The sequence below is a fragment of the Natrix helvetica genome (genome assembly GCF_964273705.1).
Source record: "Natrix helvetica genome assembly, chromosome: 1".
In the NCBI taxonomy this organism is placed as follows: domain Eukaryota; kingdom Metazoa; phylum Chordata; class Lepidosauria; order Squamata; family Natricidae; genus Natrix; species Natrix helvetica.
In genome coordinates this window covers 42,538,405-42,556,058 of record NC_138548.1, presented here as the reverse complement: position 1 = coordinate 42,556,058, position 17,654 = coordinate 42,538,405, and the positions used below count along the sequence as shown (strand labels likewise).

At 45.9% G+C, this 17,654-nt stretch overlaps 1 long non-coding RNA gene across 5 annotated transcripts in view; it reads right to left on the bottom strand.

Annotated features, from left to right (window-relative positions):
* The window catches only part of LOC309383670, a 221,590-nt gene that overhangs the window by 109,890 nt on the left and 94,046 nt on the right, over positions 1-17,654 (bottom strand). For 4 of the 5 annotated variants that reach the window (XR_014173886.1, XR_014173887.1, XR_014173888.1 and 1 more), the window contains exon 2: positions 12,612-12,752. This is a non-coding gene — a long non-coding RNA (uncharacterized lncRNA). Of the gene's footprint in view, positions 1-8,951; positions 9,495-12,611; positions 12,753-17,654 lie in introns of those variants that run through there. The other variant, XR_014173890.1, reaches the window with a different exon arrangement.

Sequence of the window (17,654 nt, the reverse complement as noted above, 5' to 3'; positions counted from 1 at the left end):
CTTCTTCTTCATCTTTTTTTAATGTGGCTTAGACCAATTTAGAGATGCACTTCAAATATATATATATTATGATATTATATCACACACACACACATATCACTCTGACCCTGACGATCCACAATCCTAATTGCCCTCAATTTATTTTAATAACCCTTAATAACTTGGCATCTCTTTAGAACAGAAGATAAATTAAAAATTTAAAGCTGCACAGATTTATCTCACTTATCCAACCTAGTTGGTCTTTCCAATAGCGATAGTCTTGATAAATCAACAATGAAAATAGTTCAGTTAGAAAAATATATTGTACTAACATTCAAAATGTTTCCAATGAATTTTGAAAAAAATACAACAGAAGGTTCAGTAAATAGTGTGGAGTCATTTTAAAGCTGCAGCATTACTAAAAGTAATAAAGTACATATTTGATCAGCTACTGTAGAGGCCATGATATAAGAGCACAATATTAAACAAAATATGTGTGTGTGTGTGTTTGTATCTTTTTTTCATGTTTCTGCATAGCCGTGCACACAAATATAAATGAAAAAAAGCATGTACGTGTCCATTTCCATCACCCTTTTTTCCAGACATCTGAAATTGCTATTGTCAGCCTATGCACAAGGGTGTCTTCTTCAAACTTTCATCTGTTCATATAGTCATTGACACGTTATTAAAAAAAAATAGAGCAAATGAAAAACAATAGTACGATTTTATTAGAAACCGATGGTTGGACAAACTCCAAAATCTGAAAATCAAATTCTGTAGTTCATCTTACAACCATAGCTACGAAAGAAATAAGAACAAAAACAAATGGTACAAAAAGTCCATGTTTGGGATTATCAGCAAACCAATCTGTAGTGTGATAATTACTTTGAAAAATATTTTGCTGTTTGGCTGTCAAAAACTATAGAAGTTTTAAACAAGAAACAAAAAAGGAAGCTATGTGAGGATTGAAGATAAAATTTGGTTGTAATGGAAACAACCACAAAGAAAACTGGGTGATTTGATTACCAATGAAGATCAACTTCAATCACTTTACTTAATTGAGGAAGGCATTTTACTATAAAATGAATCATTGTTGAATGATATACAGAAAGAATTACATTGGTTTATGTTGTGTATTAAGCTCTCCTGCCATAGACTTGCCTGCTAACTTCTCCTGCCATAGACTTACATTGGCCGCTCCTGATTGGCCAAGACGCACCAGCCAGCCGGCGGGAGAATCCAGCCACCTGATTGGACTATTGCCTGACAGCTCGACTATAAAAGAGCTGTCAGCTGTCATTTGCTAGCTGTTTTGCCTATCTGAGTTTGCCGTACTTCTGAGCTGTTTGTCACTGTGTAAATAAAGGTTGTGTTAGCTTCAACCTGCCTTGCCTCAGTTCCTGTCTGTCTCGTTCTCCCTATAGAACAGTTTACTTCTCCTTCTTTCTCTAGACATGAGGCTTAACCCATTTCTTTTACTGTAATCAGTAAAATTCAGATCTATTCAGTTCAGTTTTACAAGATCAGTATTAACCAGGGGTGGGTTCCGGCAGGCACTACTGCTGGTTCGCTTTTGCGTGTGCTTCATGCGTGCGTGTGCGTGCACGCATGCTCAGTGCAATATAAATTTTTCTGTGCATGCGCAGAAGTGAAAAACAAGATGGCAGCGTTTATGGCCCCACCCAGAGAACTGATTCGGGGATGTGGCAGGCCTGGGTCCCTGCTGGTTCCAACGACCCAGGCGCCCAATCACTACTGTTTCGGACAACCGATCTGAACTGGTAGGAACCCATCACTGGTATGAACTTTTCAAGCAACACCTTTTTTCTTTTAAATTTTCACTTGCAAAACGTTTATATGCAATTCAGATTATGGTATATGGAATTATTAAAATAATCTGCAGAATTAGGATTAGCTATCTTTTCATGCAGCCAATACCATCTGTGTTGGTATACACATACTATCTGTCTTTACAATAGAACTGAAAGAAAAAAGGAAAAGGGAGGGAAGGGAAGGGAAGGGAGGGAGGGAGGGAAGAAGGAAGGAAGGAAGGATATGTAAAGAGCTGAAATTTCATCCTAAAAATATCACATGATTTTTACATTAGCATTTCAATCATGAAAAATGTACAGCAGGTGTTCTGAAATTATTATGAGATTTCATCTACAAGTTATGTGAGTTTTATGATATTTCAGAAATGGAGTGATATTTTATTTTTAAAACATTTAATTGATTATTTGATTTTGTTTCAGTGAGTGCCAATTGGAGACATTTCAAATACTTCAATATTTACTGACCCCTATATTCTGATCCCAGAGTTAGATTACAGAAAAACTTGGTACATCTAGTAGGAGATATCTATGTTCCTTTATACCAATCTCCGAAAACCTGACATTTGATGAACTGATTCTATTTTCTGTTCAAATACTAGTATATATGTTCATAGATAGATGGATAGAGCTACCTGTATATTCATACCCCTAGTATTTAGAATATTAAAAATGAGATGTAGATACATAAAACCTATGGTTCAAATAGCAAGCATGTCAGCTTAGGTAACTATTATTTATTAAATATTCAGTATATTTAATGATGAAACTAGATTTCCTGCTCTGCAATGTGCAAAATATTTAACATATGAAAGGCATTGCTAAGGAAAATTGCTGGAGAGAATATTGGACTTTGGAACTAAATGAGTGCTTCCTAAATCTTGTTCAAGTTAAATGTAATAAGATCAATCTTTTCATTGTTACTCCCAAAGTCTAATAATGCCTCCAAAGCTGAGAGCTATCTATAGCCAACACTCTTAGCAGCTGAACATTTTCTTTCAAATATCTCTTTCTAATCTCAAGTAGAGGTGACATTTGCAGTGGGTTTCATAATGTAGCTAATTAACAAGAACAAGAAAGAAAATTATTATATTGTATATCTATGAAACTAAAGCCATTCCCATGACTGATACCATTCAACCAAGCTGTTAGTATAGGGGTTAAGGTGCTGGCCTAGATACCAAGAGATTGAGAGTTCTAGGCCTGCTTTAAGTATGAAAGCCAGCCTGGTTGTCTTGGGCCATTCACTCTTTGTCAACCCATCTCACAGGGACGTTGTGATGGGGAAAATATGAGAGCAATCAGGAATATTCAACTAGATATGCTTTAGCTCTACAAAATTCAACTCTTTAAGTGGTTTTCTTGGAAAATCCAGTATGTGTAATATGTGTGTGTGTGAATGCATGTACATAGGCACCAGTGACGTGCAGTCAGGGGAGGCAGGGGAGGCAGAGCCTCACCGCTCTCATCATGAAAAGAAAAAAATGTAAAAGGGAAAAGGCGAGTGCTGAGAGGAGGCTTAAAAAAGCCTCTAAAAAAGGGAGGACTGTGACAACTTTGATCTTTGCAAGCGTGCAAGCAAAATAGCCCAGGATCACGGTGGCGGGACAGCAACTCCTGTTAGATTGGCACAAAGGCGAGCGGAGACGTGAGGCGATTTAACAGACTTTATTTACACAGGCACAGTCAAACGTATTTACAGGAGAGAAGCGCGCTGGGCTCGTCTGACAGCTATTTATGTGAAGCTGTCAGACGAACCAGCCAATCCGCACACCGGATTTTCCCCGCTTTTAGCCAGGTCGCGTCTTAGCCAATCAGACGTGACCTGGCTGTTGCTAACGCAGATGCCGGCTGTCAGGGGGAATTCCCTGATGTCATCTGCTCGGATATAACACTCCTTCCCCCCCAGTGAGTGCGCATGTGCGGGCGACGCACATACGTACTCACGCAAATAGGCTGGGCGGCGCCGGACCCGCCCAGAACGTCTCAGTTCTACAGGAGATGCCGGAGGAGAAGGAGGTGCCCGTGGTAGCTCCTCCCGCGAGGGAGTGGAGCTCCGGGCGCCATCTTGGGGGCCTACCTTGGGAGGCGAACTGCAAGAATGAGGTAGGCAGGGCCGAGGGGGAGCGGCCGAAGGCGGGCTTGAGCAAGGAACAACAGGGTAGGCCTGGCCTGACTCGGGGAAGGCCAACGGAAAACCGGGAGGAGTTCGCCAAATGGGCGGAACACCCCCAACCATGGACGGCCGGGAGGCGGCGTCCGAGACCGGAATGGTCCAGGGCAGCTGGACTGGGTCAACTGGGACTGGTGGAAGGGCACCAGGAAACGATGCATCGGTGGGCTCAGTTGGAGCGACGACGATGGCCGACCCTGCAGGGTTGTTGTCGCTGTTGAACGGTAGGCGGCGCCTCAATTGATCCAGGTGGCGCCGCCATTCGGTCCCATCATGTAGCTGGACCCTGTAAGAACAGGGGCCGGTTATGGAGGTGACGGTGGCAGGCACCCACCTAACAGCTCCTGAGAAGGCCTGAGCCCACATGAAATCACCCACTGCGAAGGTATGGGAAGGGGGCCCCAGGTTGCCAGGCTGTTCCTTTGAATAGAGCGGGTGCAACCTATCCAAAGTGGTCCGCAGGCGCCGGCCCATCAGCAGCTCGGCTGGAGACTTCCCGGACAGGGGGCAAGGAGTGGCATGCTGTACCAAAAGGTAAGCAGCCACCCTTGATTGCCAGTCTGCCCCATCCATCCTGCCCAACGCCTCCTTGGCCGAGCGGACCGCCCATTCCGCCCGGCCATTACTAGCTGGATGGTATGGGGCGACCGAGGCATGGCGGATGCTCTGAGAGGCCAGGAACAACTGAAAAGCGGTGGACGCGAATTGAGGCCCATTGTCAGAGACACTGACGTCTGGCAAGCCATGGGTGGCAAAAAGCCTAGTCAGTTCTCTGACTGTGGCCTTGGCTGTGGTGGATCTCATGAGAATGAGCTCCACCCAGCGCGAATAAGCGTCCACCACTATCATGAAGACCTGGCCTCTGAAGGGCCCCGCAAAATCAATGTGTAGGCGGGACCAAGGCCCACGGGGCAGTTCCCATTCCCGCGGTGCAGCCGCCAGTGGCGCCGGTCGGGAAAGTTGGCAGGGGGAGCAGCCGGCCACCCAAGCGGCTATCTCGTCGTCCATGCGGGGCCACCACACATAGCTGCGCGCCAGGCCTTTCATGCGCACTATGCCTGGGTGGCCCTCATGAAGGCGAGACAGCACCTGGTGGCACAGGCTGGGTGGAATGACCACCCTGTCACCCCACAGGAGGCACCCACTGTGGAGTGACAGCTCCAGCTGCCTGGCCTTGAAGGGGCGAAGGTGCTCAGGCACCGGTCCTTCAGGCCAGCCCCTCTGGACCCAAAGCATGACCTGGGACAGGTCAGGGTCAGCCCTCGATTTTACGGCCACATCTCCGGAGGAGAGGGGCAGAGCCAAATCCACTATGGCCAAAACCGACAGGCAGGGCACTGTCGGAGGGTCGGAAACGGGAAGGGGGCAGCGGCTTAGGGCATCGGCGTGCCCTATGTGCTTGCCCGGATGGTAGAGCAGAGTGTAGCTGTAAGCAGCTAGGAACTCTGTCCACCTAGTCATGCGAGGTGACAGGATGGGAGGGGTTGGCTTGTTACCAGCCAAAAGCCCAAGGAGTAGCTTATGGTCGGTGAACAAGGTAAAATGCCGCCCATAGAGGTAATCGTGAAACCTCTTAATCCCTGACACTGCAGCCAGAGCCTCCTTGTCAATCTGGCTGTAGTTGCGTTCCGCAGAAGTCAGTGTCCAGGAATAAAAGGCAATGGGGGCCTCCGAGCCATTGGGCAGCACATGGCTCAGGACCGCCCCCAAACCCACGGGGGAGGCGTCACAGGCAAGAGTCAAAGGCATCTTGTCCGAATATTGGACGAGGACTGCCTCTGACATCAGCATGTCTTTGACAGCCGCGAACGCATGCGCTTCGCGGCTGCCCCAGCGCCAGGCTGCCGATCGGTCGAGCAACCGATGCAGCGGCTCGGCTAGTGACGCCTTATGCGGCAAAAATGGCGCGTAAAAGTTTAGCAAGCCAAGGAACGCCTGCAGCTCCGTCTTGGAGGCAGACGTGGGGGCGTTCCTGATGGCTGCTACCTTGGAAGGGGTGGGGTGAATTCCCTGGGCATCAATGGTGAAGCCCAGGAAATCCACCCGCGGCACAGCAAACGAGCATTTGCTGCGTTTCAATTTTAAGCCCGCGCCCCTGAAACGTTCGAGGACCTTCTCCAGTACTTCGATGAGGCCCGATCGGCTGCTAGCGGCGATCAGGAAATCATCGAAATACGGAACCACGCCAGGGATCCCATGGAGCAAACGCTCCATAAGGCTCTGGAAGATCCCTGGGGCCACAGAAACGCCGAATTGCAAGCGGCGGCAATGGAAAGCTCCACGGTGGGTGATGATGGTCTGCGCAGCTGCCGCCTCGTCATCCACCGGGAGCTGCTGGTAGGCCTGCGCCATATCCAGTTTCGCAAAGATGCAGCCTTGTCCTAAAGAGTGGAGCAAGTGCTGCACTACCGGAACTGGATAGGGGTTCGCCTGGAGGGCAAGGTTAATGGTGGATTTAAAGTCAGCGCAGAGGCGAATAGAACCATCCGCCTTGACTGGGATGACCAAAGGGGTCTCCCACTTGGAGTAATCCACAGGCTCCAAGACTCCCTGCGCGACAAGCTTGTCCAGCTCCACATCAACCTTGGCCCTCAAGGCGAAAGGCACCCTACGGGCCTTCAGCCTAATGGGGGCAACCTGGGGATCTAGGTTGAGGGAAATGGGAGTTCCTTTATATGCCCCCAGCTGCCCATCAAAAACGTCAGAGAACCTCGTCAGCACGTCGGCCACGTCAGGAGGCGTGGCCACTACTTGCCTTACCCCGTGCACTGACAACCCTAGTGCCGGGAACCAGTCCAGGCCCAGGAGGGCTGGCAAAGGCTTTTCCACAACCAAGAGGGGAAGGCACCCCGCAAAGTTCCCATACTCCACCCACACCAGGTGACAACCCAGGGTAGGAATCAGAGTCCCCTGGTAGTCCCGGAGGGTTGCGTCTGGGGAGGAGAGTTGGGCCTTGGAGATGCCTGGGCAGAGGCAAGAGAACTCTGCCCACGAAAGGAGTGAACAGGATGACCCCGAGTCTACTTCCATGGTGCAGGGGGAGCCTTCAATGAGGAGCAACGCCTTGATGCGCTCCGCACCTTCACCAGTGTGAAAGGCTGACTCCGCAGGGCTGGCGTGCTGGTCAGCGTCCACGACGTAGCAGCCTCTGCGAGATGGCTGCTGCTGCTGCTGCTGCTGTCGTCCGGAACGGGTCACAGGTCTCGGCTTAGCGGCTGCTGCAGTCAAGAAGTCATCAGGGCGCTGAGGCAAGGGGAACTGTGCTCTGCAGACCTGGGCTAGGTGCCCCTTTTTGAGGCAGTGGCGACACACAGCGGCCTTAAAGGGGCAACCAGAGCGTTCGTGGTTGCCTCTGCAGCCCAGGCAGGCGGTCGTGGCTTCTCGGGCTCGCTGAGGGGCACGTCTTCGGGCTGACTGGCCGATGCGGGCCACTGCTCCTTCCTCCAGATAATCAAGCAGCAGAGGGACCAGCTCATCCACCAGGCAACTGCGGCCGGGCGGAGGCGGCATGTTGAACATCTCCGCCATCGACTCGTCAGAGAGTTCAGCCGCCCTTGCCTGTTCAATGGCCCCGGTGAGCGTGATGTCCTCTTGGGACAGAAGCCACCGGCGAAGGCGAAGGTCTTTGACGCCACTAACAAACTGTTCAGTGAGGTTGCGGTCCAGGTCTGCGAACTCGCACCTCATCGCCGCTGTGCGAAGCGACTGGAGGAACTGGCTCACAGATTCCTCCGGCTTCTGCACACAGCATCTGAAGGCATAATGCCTCGCTACCCAGGATGGAGTTGGGGCATAGTGGCGCTGTAGGCGCTCCGTTAGAGTGGCCCAGTCCAGGGAGTGGACCGGCTGAGGAGCTGCCAGGGAGCGAGCGGCGCTGAACATCGGCGTGCCGCAACAGCTCAGGAAAAAACTGCATTTTTCATCGTCCGGCACATCGCGTCTGCCGTTGGCGATCAGGTAGCACTCGAAGCGCTCCAGGAACGCTTCCCAGGTTTCGCCGTCGCAGCCGAAGGGGACGAACGTTGGCATCGTCGACATGGTCTCCTCAGAATTCCAACAGCTAGGCAGGAACGAAGAAAAGGATCGCCAGAGATGTTGTGCCGAGGTGGTAACGTGCGGTGGGTCAGCGGCAGCCGAATCCCACCTTCGTCGCCAGTGTTAGATTGGCACAAAGGCGAGCGGAGATGTGAGGCGATTTAACAGACTTTATTTACACAGGCACAGTCAAACGTATTTACAGGAGAGAAGCGCGCTGGGCTTGTCTGACAGCTATTTATGTGAAGCTGTCAGACAAACCAGCCAATCCGCACACCGGATTTTCCCCGCTTTTAGCCAGGTCGCGTCTTAGCCAATCAGACGTGACCTGGCTGTTGCTAACGCAGATGCCGGCTGTCAGGGGGAATTCCCTGATGTCATCTGCTCGGATATAACAACTCCTTCCACTGTGCTGCGGAGAAGAGCCACGCTGTGCAGGAAGCTCCTCAGTGCTAGCCTCAGATCAGCACGAGCCCTGGTCCCCTTCATGTTGGCTCAGGAAGGAGGTGAATGGGACTGCATGTGCAGGAGGCTGCTCAGCGCTAGCCTCAGATCAGCGCGAGCCATGGTCCCCTTCATGTTGGCTCAGGAAGGAGGTGAATGGGACCACAGCTTGCGCTGATCTGAGGCTAGCGCTGAGGAGCCTCCTGCACACACAGTCCCATTCACCTCCTTCCTGAGCCAACATGAAGGGGACTGCGGCTCACACTGATCTGAGGCTAGTGCTGAGGAGCCTCCTGCACACGCGGTCCCATTCACCTCCTTCCTGAGCCAACATGAAGGGGATCGTGGCTTGCGCTGATCTGAGGCTAGCTCTGAGGAGTCTCCTGCACAGCGTGGCTCTTTTCCACAGTGCAGCAGAAGAAGTTGCTGTCCCTGCCACCGTGATCTTGGGGTATTTTGCTTGCACCCTTGCAAAGATCAAAGTTGTCACAGTCCTCCCTTCATGATGATCATTGATGATGTCAGTGCCTCACCAGCCATAAACCTCACCACATGTCACTGATAGGTACCTTATATTTATGTATTTATTATTTATTTATATTGACTGTTCATCTCCCAAAGATTTTTTTTCAAGAGACAATTGGACTTTCTTTTTTTTTTCTTTGAAGATGTTTCGCTTCTCATCCTAGAAGCTTCTTCAACTCTGGCTAGATGGTGGTTGAATGGAAGGATTGATATTCCTTGCAGTAGTCTGGTCATTTGCATTCTTTTAGAGAGATGTTGAGGCCATTTTGAGGTTTGTCTGTGTCCTTAGGGTCGCCTGAGTAGCGCAAATGAGTGGGGAGCCTTCTTGGAACGGCTGAAAGGACTGTGTTGTGGAGCTATGCTTTCTGCAGGATGTTGGGGATGGGTTTGTGTTGTCTGCATCACAAAGTGTTAAAGCATCTTTGGGACAATCATGATCTGAATGACCGAGAATATCCACAGATGATTGTTCATCTCCCTCAAGGAGGCATGCTTCCCTTTCACATGGTCTATAGAAGGGAACAGTATTGATGAGAAAAAAGAAATGAGAGGAATGATGGGCATCTCCTGGACCGGGATGCCCTACGCACGGTCACTCATGCACTGGTGACGTCTCGCCTGGACTACTGTAATGCTCTCTACATGGGGCTTCCCTTGGGACGCGCCTGAAGACTGCAGCTAGTCCAGAACGCAGCCGCACGGGCAGTCATGGGGAGTACCAGGTACTCCCATGTAACACCGCTCCTGCGCGAGCTGCACTGGCTGCCTGTGGTCTTTCGGGTGCGTTTCAAGGTTTTGACCACCATCTTTAAAGCGCTCCATGGCATAGGGCCCAGTTACCTGCGGGATTGCGTCCTCCCACATACATCCCAGCGGCCAATTCGCTCTCACAGGGAAGGGCTTCTCCTGGTGCCGTCCGCTAGGCAATGCCAGCGGGCGACGCCAAGGAATAGGGCCTTCTCTGTGATGGGCCCAACCCTCTGGAATGACCTCCCCCCCGACATTAGAACCACCACCGACTTCCGCTCCTTCCGGCAGAAACTAAAGACTCACCTGTTCCGACTGGCTGGCCTGGCATAATTTCAACGCCTATCTCCTGGCATTTATATTTTTACTTGTTTTTAAGGGGATTATTTTGTAGACTTAATTTTATTGGCTATTGGGATTTTAATGTCTGTTTATTTTAATTATTTATTAGCAATACAGTCCTGCACATCTTTTATCCTCCTCTTATCCATCTATTTTATATTTGTATATATATACTGTCCATTTGTAATTTTAATTGTTTTAATTTTGTTCTTTGACATGGACTGTACACCGCCCCGAGTCCCTTTCGGGAGAGGGGGCGGTCTATAAGCGCTAATAAATTGAAATTGAAATTGATATTTGAGACATGGTTTCCATGAAGACAGAATTCCCAAGGGAACTATAGATCCAAAATAATTCAAGGTACTTGTTTTAGTATTTAGATGATTTAGAAGTAACACTCAGGTGTATTTAAAGAAAATCCAAACTACAGTTTAGCATTCTTTCTGTAAGAGGAACCTAAAATAACATAATATTTCTTTCTTTTCAGTATATTTTCAGTTGTTACTTGTTATCAAATACAGCATTTGTAACATGCATGAAAATAGCTTTTAGCATAGAAACAAGAAACATTTTCACACATAAAACCACATTTTCTTTCACCAAATCATTGAAATGCTGTCAGCTTTGCAATGTAAATCCTCATGCTACCTTGTAATACCCCCCCCCCCTTCCCCAACTTTGGATAACTTCCTGTTTACTGTCAGCACATCTAATACATATGTCAGGATCCTGGAGTACCGACAAGATATATGCATTAGATACACAAGAAGTTACTTGATTCTGATAGAACAAGAACATTACCCACAAATGATAAAATATAGGGCTGCTTCATGCCTGCATTGGCTGCCTCACCGCTTAGCAATAGCAATAGCACTTAGACTTATATATCACTTCATAGTGCTTTACAGCCCTCTCTAAGCGGTTTACAGAGTCGGCCTCTTGCCCCCCAACTATTTGGCTCCTCGTTTTACCCACCCCGGAAGGATGGAAGGCTGAGTTAACCTTGAGCCTGGTGAGATTCAATCTGCCAAATTGCAGACAGCCAGCAGGCAGTAGAAGTAGCCTGCAGTACTGCACTCTAACTACTGTGCTACCATGGCTCTTATTACAAAGAGATGACAACAAAGAAGTGTAGAAAATGGTTGTCCTGGAAAAGTGCCCAAAATACACCTATACATGCATCCCTGCTTTAATTCCAATTATAGCCTCCTATGATGTGGAGGCAGTGACGTGCAGTCAGGTGAGGCAAGTGAGGCACAGCCTCACCACTCTCATCATGAAAAAAAAAAGTAAAAGGAAAAAGCTGAGCTAGTTGCTGCCTCACCGTGGATGACTCTGCTTAACCTCACTGGTGCTCTCCCTCCCCAAGTGTAGTGAGGCCCCCATTCATTTCTCTCTCACACACACACAGCTGGATAAAACTATATAAAAATCTAGCCCAGCTTCACTGATTACAAGTTTGAAAAGGCAACGTGGCTCCACCTGCAATCAAACTACACTTGGGGAGGGAGAGCACAAGTGAGCACTGAGGAGACCACAGGAGGAGGCAGGAAGCCAGGCAGAGCCATGCTGTAGTACACACACTTCCCCCCAGCCTCTTTCTTTTGGAAGGCTCAGATCGGCTCCCCTCTGGCTTCTCTGCCTCTCCTCTCACCCCAGCCTGCCAGCAGGAGGTGGTGGGTGGGCTTTATTGTGTTCCAGGCATTTCCCACCCAGACAGCAGGCTGCATTTGCAATGGTGGAGGTGTTTGGGAAAGGCAGCAGGGGAATGGGGGGGGGGATGGCAGAGGAGCTGCTTTCAAGCCACTGGAAAAGATATCCAATCCAACTTTTGTGTGGGGGGGGGTTGTTTGAGAGTGAGTGAGAGAGGGAAGGGGTAGGAGAGATAGTCCAATCCAACTTCTGTGTGTGTGTGTGTGTGTGTGTATGTGTGTGTATGTGTTTGAGAGAGGGGGAGGAAGGGAGAGAGGGAGGAAGGAGGGGAAGGAGAAGAAAAAGAAAAAGAAAAAGAAAGAAGGGGCAAAGGAGAAAAACAAATGCTGTCGCTTTAAATTGGAACTGAGCATGCCTGGCTGTGGAATTCTGGGAGTTGAAGTCCACAAGTCTAAAAATATTTGAAACCCAGCACTGTGTCAGTGCCTCACCAGTCATAAACCTCACCGCACGTCACTGTGTGGAGGACAGGTTTATAGTTTCTGTGTATCCACCATCCTAATCTAATCCATACAATCCAAGTGTGATTGGGTTTTACATTGTCTATTTCTTTGTAAGATAAAGAAAGCTGGCATGATATAAGCTGAGAAATGACATTGTCCAGCTTCAGATCCATCCAATTATTTACAGCCATTATTGTTATCCTCTTCTCATCCTGCTCATTCAATGTGGCCTAATTAAATTTGTCTCTGGGATTAAGAGACCTGCTGTGTGACACACTGATGAACTTCCATTCCTGATGATGGCATTGTCATTCTTTCCTTTAATTTATTCATATATATTCAAAAATATATCAAACAAATTATCTAGATGTTCTGACTCACCTCAATTCAAGACATACGTGATGAGCTTTGCTTTGGATGTATAATGAGATGTATATCCACATATAATTGGAGTTAAACTCAGAAGGTTGCTGTTTCTACGCCTCCTCTTCATCATGGAGATCTATCTAGTGTATGTAGTTGCTAGGAGTAAAAAAAAAAAGACTTGATGACATAAAAATCCCCCCTTTCTTCTCTCTCTTTCTCTCTTTTCTTCTCTTCCCCCTAATAATAACCAGTTATGTAGCACAACAATAAGGAAATGTAGAAATGGGTCCAGGCTTCGTAGATGTGTGGGCCTGAAGAGCTCATAGTTTTCATCCTGGCTTCCCACTCTCTTCTCCATAATTATGGTTCTTCCCCACATTGTCAAATCTAATATAGACAGCTGGTGACAAAAATGTGTTAAAGGTTTTTCTTTCTATAGGAAAAGGAGGCTGATTTAATTCCGTAGTCTTTGGCATGATCTACTCACTGTCATGCTTAAAGAAACTGTTTAGACTAAAAAAAAGCATAAAAGAGTAGCTGTTCTACTCTGAAGTGGTATCTTCAATTGGAAGCCTATGTCTAAAATGAACTGTCCTTTTCAATGTATGGATTGGCTCAAGGAAACAGTAGAAGTCTCTTTGTCAACTCACCTCAATTCAAGACGTATGCTGACTGATGAACCCAATCAAAGCACGCACAGCCGAGATGATCCAATCTCTTAATGCAAAACTTTATTGAGTACATCATTTCGGCACAGATGAGGGCAAAACTAGATCTAACCATTTCCCTCACAAACACACATCGTTAAATTTCAGGTTCTCCCTTCCCCCTATTAGATCAGGTCACATTCTCCAATGATGTCTCCTGGTATTGTTGTGAGAAAGTCATTTGGCTCTGATAAACACCTGCAGAAACGTCCTTGATTCTCATGGCTGGCATCTTGATGTCTGGAACCTAAGTTATATCTCCCCCTTCCCTTCCCCCATAGTTTGTTGACAACCTGAGAAGCTATAATAGTTGCAACAGCAAGAAGCACCTTTTGAAGCTTGACACTCTTCTACTTCATCTCCTCTTCTTTTCCTAAATAGTTGTCCTCTTCAGAAATAGCAAACAGGCTCAGCCTGTTGGTTCAGACCAGCTCTTATACCTATACTAACACACGATGCCATTGCTAGGCAAATGAATGGAATAAATTATGCTATCCATCAATTCATTTACACTTAAGTTGCATACCAGACCCCCTCAGAACAACAGTAATCACCTATTAATCAGATATAGAAAATAGTGACAACAATCTCTACAGGTCAAGAGATTGTCTCCCAAGTGTGATGTATTTATAATACATTTTAACAGCTCCCCCCCCCCCCTTGCATTTCAAGGACACAACTGAAGTTGACAATCTGGTCCTAAAGCACTGGAATTTAGGAGGAGTGCAAGAATGCACTTGGTGGTCTTATCTAAGGATTAAATCAAATATCTACTTTTCAACAAACCATCACCTTTCAAGCCACATCCAGACAGATGCTGTACTGCGATCTCAGTCATGAAATTGACAGGAAATTATGCTTCATTACGCTGTCCCCTTCTAACACCCCTACCATAACACCCAAAAGCAGCACTACTTGTCCATACAGTTTTAATGCATGGCATTCTAAAGGTTATGATTGGTTCCATAACTCCTGCCTAATGTTATCCACATATAAAACATCAACTGAGAAGAGGAAGTAAAGAGCCAAGGCTTTCCAGGAAGCAGTGGCCACTTGGGAAATAATTTCTTGCCACGCAAATGACAGAAATATAAGATCCATCTTTCCATTATATTTTAAATTATGTGGTTAACCAAAGATAGGCTACTTAATTGCAGGGATTAGTACTGTTTAACTTGAAAAGAAAAAGAGTTGATGGGACAAACAAACCATACTGGGGCAGAGGAGACATTGGGATTCTGCAAACAGTGCCAAACCCAATGATTTGCTAGAAGATGGCAGTTCTATTGTAGACCTGCCAGACCAAATGTCTACTGAGATTCTCAATCATCCAGGCCATGCTTGTCCCAAAGATACTTTTCCAAAAGGCAACTGGACTTTCTTGGGGTTTTCTTTTCCTTGAAAACATTTCACTTTTCATCCAAGAAGCTTCAAGGGAACTGAAGAAGATTCTTGGATGAGAAGTAAAATATTTTAAAGGAAAAAATCAAAAAAAGTCCAATTGCCTTTTGGAAAAGCACATTTGTGATGTGCCAGACTAGTTGAGATCAAACCAGTTGCAGTCTTTGACCAAGTCACCTTAAGCTGCCCCTCCATATCACATGTATTTCTGGGGCATGAAAGTTCTGAAGCCAGGATAATAGGGAACACACTGCACTCATACTTATCTGCAGGCTGCATCAGATATACATGTGGTGACATACATATAAGGAGGTGTGTTGGGATCCTCAGACCCCAAATAGCCTAAATAACCTATTGATAGAGAGCTGAGGGTGAAATAGTCCATCCAGGGTGATTGTAAAACATAATGAAATAGTAAAATGCTGAACTTTTTTAATTCAGAAAAATAGAAATTAAAAATGTTTCTGCTAGTGAAACCACTTTCTATGGCAGGGCAAGTGTTCCATTGACTGTGCTCTTATAGTATTTATGATAAAGGCTCTAAAACCCTATGGTGAACATTAATTCAGTTGAAAGATATTTCTTCTACTGCAAAGTGGCCAACTGAAGCATAATATCCAAGATGAACTGTAATCTTGAAGCAACAATCATAGGGCGAGAAGGAACCTTGGAAATCTTCTAGTCCAGCTCTCCGCCCAAGGCAGAAGTCCTCATTCCAGACAAATAATTTTCCAATCTTTTCTTGAAAATCTTCATCAATGGATCATCTACAACTCTCAGAGGCAAGCTGTTCCATTGACTAATTGTTCCCATTGTCAGGAAATTGTTCTCATTGTCAGGAAATTTCTCCCCAGTTCCAGGTTGAAACTCCTGGGACTTAGCTTCCAACTTTTGCTTCTTGTCCTGCCCTCTGGTGTTTTGGGGAATAAACTGACCTTTTCTTCCCTGTGACATGTGACAACCCTTCAAATACTGGAAGACAGCAATCATGTCATTCCTAAGATTTTTTTTTCTTTAACATGTCATCTTTAACATAACATGGAAAACTATACTACAAAATTGGAGCAGGAAAATGTGCTCTGGGGTCATTTTAGTGTTGACTGGAGATTAATATAATTTTATTGTTCATTCTGTCCTCCAGAAATTGTCGCTGTCCCATTCTGGTAATGGAAAAACTTGGCAGTGTGAATAAGCCCTTGTTTCAGCTGTACTTAGCTCAGAAGAGAACAGCACTATGTAAGATTTTTTTAAAAAATAAATAAATGTCTTCTGTGACATTTTTTGTTTGTTTGTTTATAAACTAGCTTTGGGGGTTGCTCATAAAAAAATTATTCAGTGTGCTGTAAATGTATTCTTGCCTTTACTAAGATTTGCATAAATGTCAGCACTGCTACCTGAAAGCACTCTCATTTCATTCTGATTTATGGGTGTGTTTGTATCACTCTTGCAATAAATCTTTTCTTCCAGGACACTTCTCTTCTGCTATTTATTGACCAAAAACAATTTGTGTTAAGAATGTTTTGAGATCTTGCCAGATATGCACTAGGGAATCGTTGAGGAAAACACAAAGTGCTTGAGCCAGAGTACACTCTCCCTCCCAGAAGAAAAGCTTTGGCACAACCTTTTAGTGGATTGTTTTATGAAGAGAAGATTGAGATCTTTGTGTGCACATCTTCCCCATCAAGACGTCCAACCAGAGTTTGCAAAAAATATTCTGTATGAAGGAAACACCATAGAAAGCAGTAAGATGGTACATAAGCGCACCATCGTGCCTACCGTCCCTGTTCTACTGTCTCCATTGATTCGTACGAATTTCATTCATACTCATGTTTATTCTTATGCCTACTATCTTGTAAACAATTGATAAATAAATAAATAAATAAATAAATAGATCCTATTTCTTAGAAAAATGTTAGAGCGGTCTTCCTCAGCCTGGTAACTTGCCGTTGTGCTGGAACTGAGGAAAATGTTCACATTTTAGCCATAGCAAAGTTGCAAGGTACCAGGTTTGGGAAAACCTTATGAGGATTTTCCTGTAAATGAGGAGAATAATGTTATATTATTCCATATGTGTTCATTGCTTTAACCTACTTCATCTTTTTCCTTCCCTTTCCTGAATCCACAGCTGTTCTTGCCCCACAATTACACACAAAGTCTGTTTCTTATTTATAAAACCTACATAAAATTTCAAGAAGAACATTTTGATAAACAACATTTTCACACTTCCTCAATGGAACTATCGAGTAGTCCTCAATGGAACTGCATCTACATGGAGGGAAGTATGCAGTGGAGTACCCCAAGGCTCTATTTTAGACCCAGTACTCTTCAACATTTTCCTCAATGACTTGGATCAGGGGATAGATGGGGAACTCATCAAATTTGCAGATGACACCAAGCTTGCAGGAATAGCCAACACTCCAGAAGATAGGCTTAAGATACAAAAGGATTTTGATAGACATGAACATTGGGCGCTATCTAACAAAAATGGTGAAAAAAGTAAGGTTCTACATTTAGGAGTCCTAGTAGATAACTATTTAAATATGAGCCAGGAGTGTGCAGCAATTGCCAAAAAAGCCAACACAGTTCTAGGCTGCATAAACAGAGGAATAGAATCAAGATCACCTGAACTGATCATACCACTTTATAATGCCTTGGTAAGGCCACACTTGGAATACTGCATTCAACTTTGGTCACCATGATGTAGAAAAGATGTGGAGACTCTAGAAAGAGTGCAGAGAAGAGCAACAAAGATGATTAGGGGACTGGAGGCCAAAACATATAAAGAATGGTTGCAGGATGATCACAAAAGTTAAGATTTCAGTTGTGCTGATGTGATTGAAATTCCAACCCTTTTTATATGCATCACAACACAGGAAAATATTGGTTTTCAGTTGTATGAGTTTAACCACCATCTTGCTTTTTGACCCCTCTCCCCCTCAGAATGCCACTG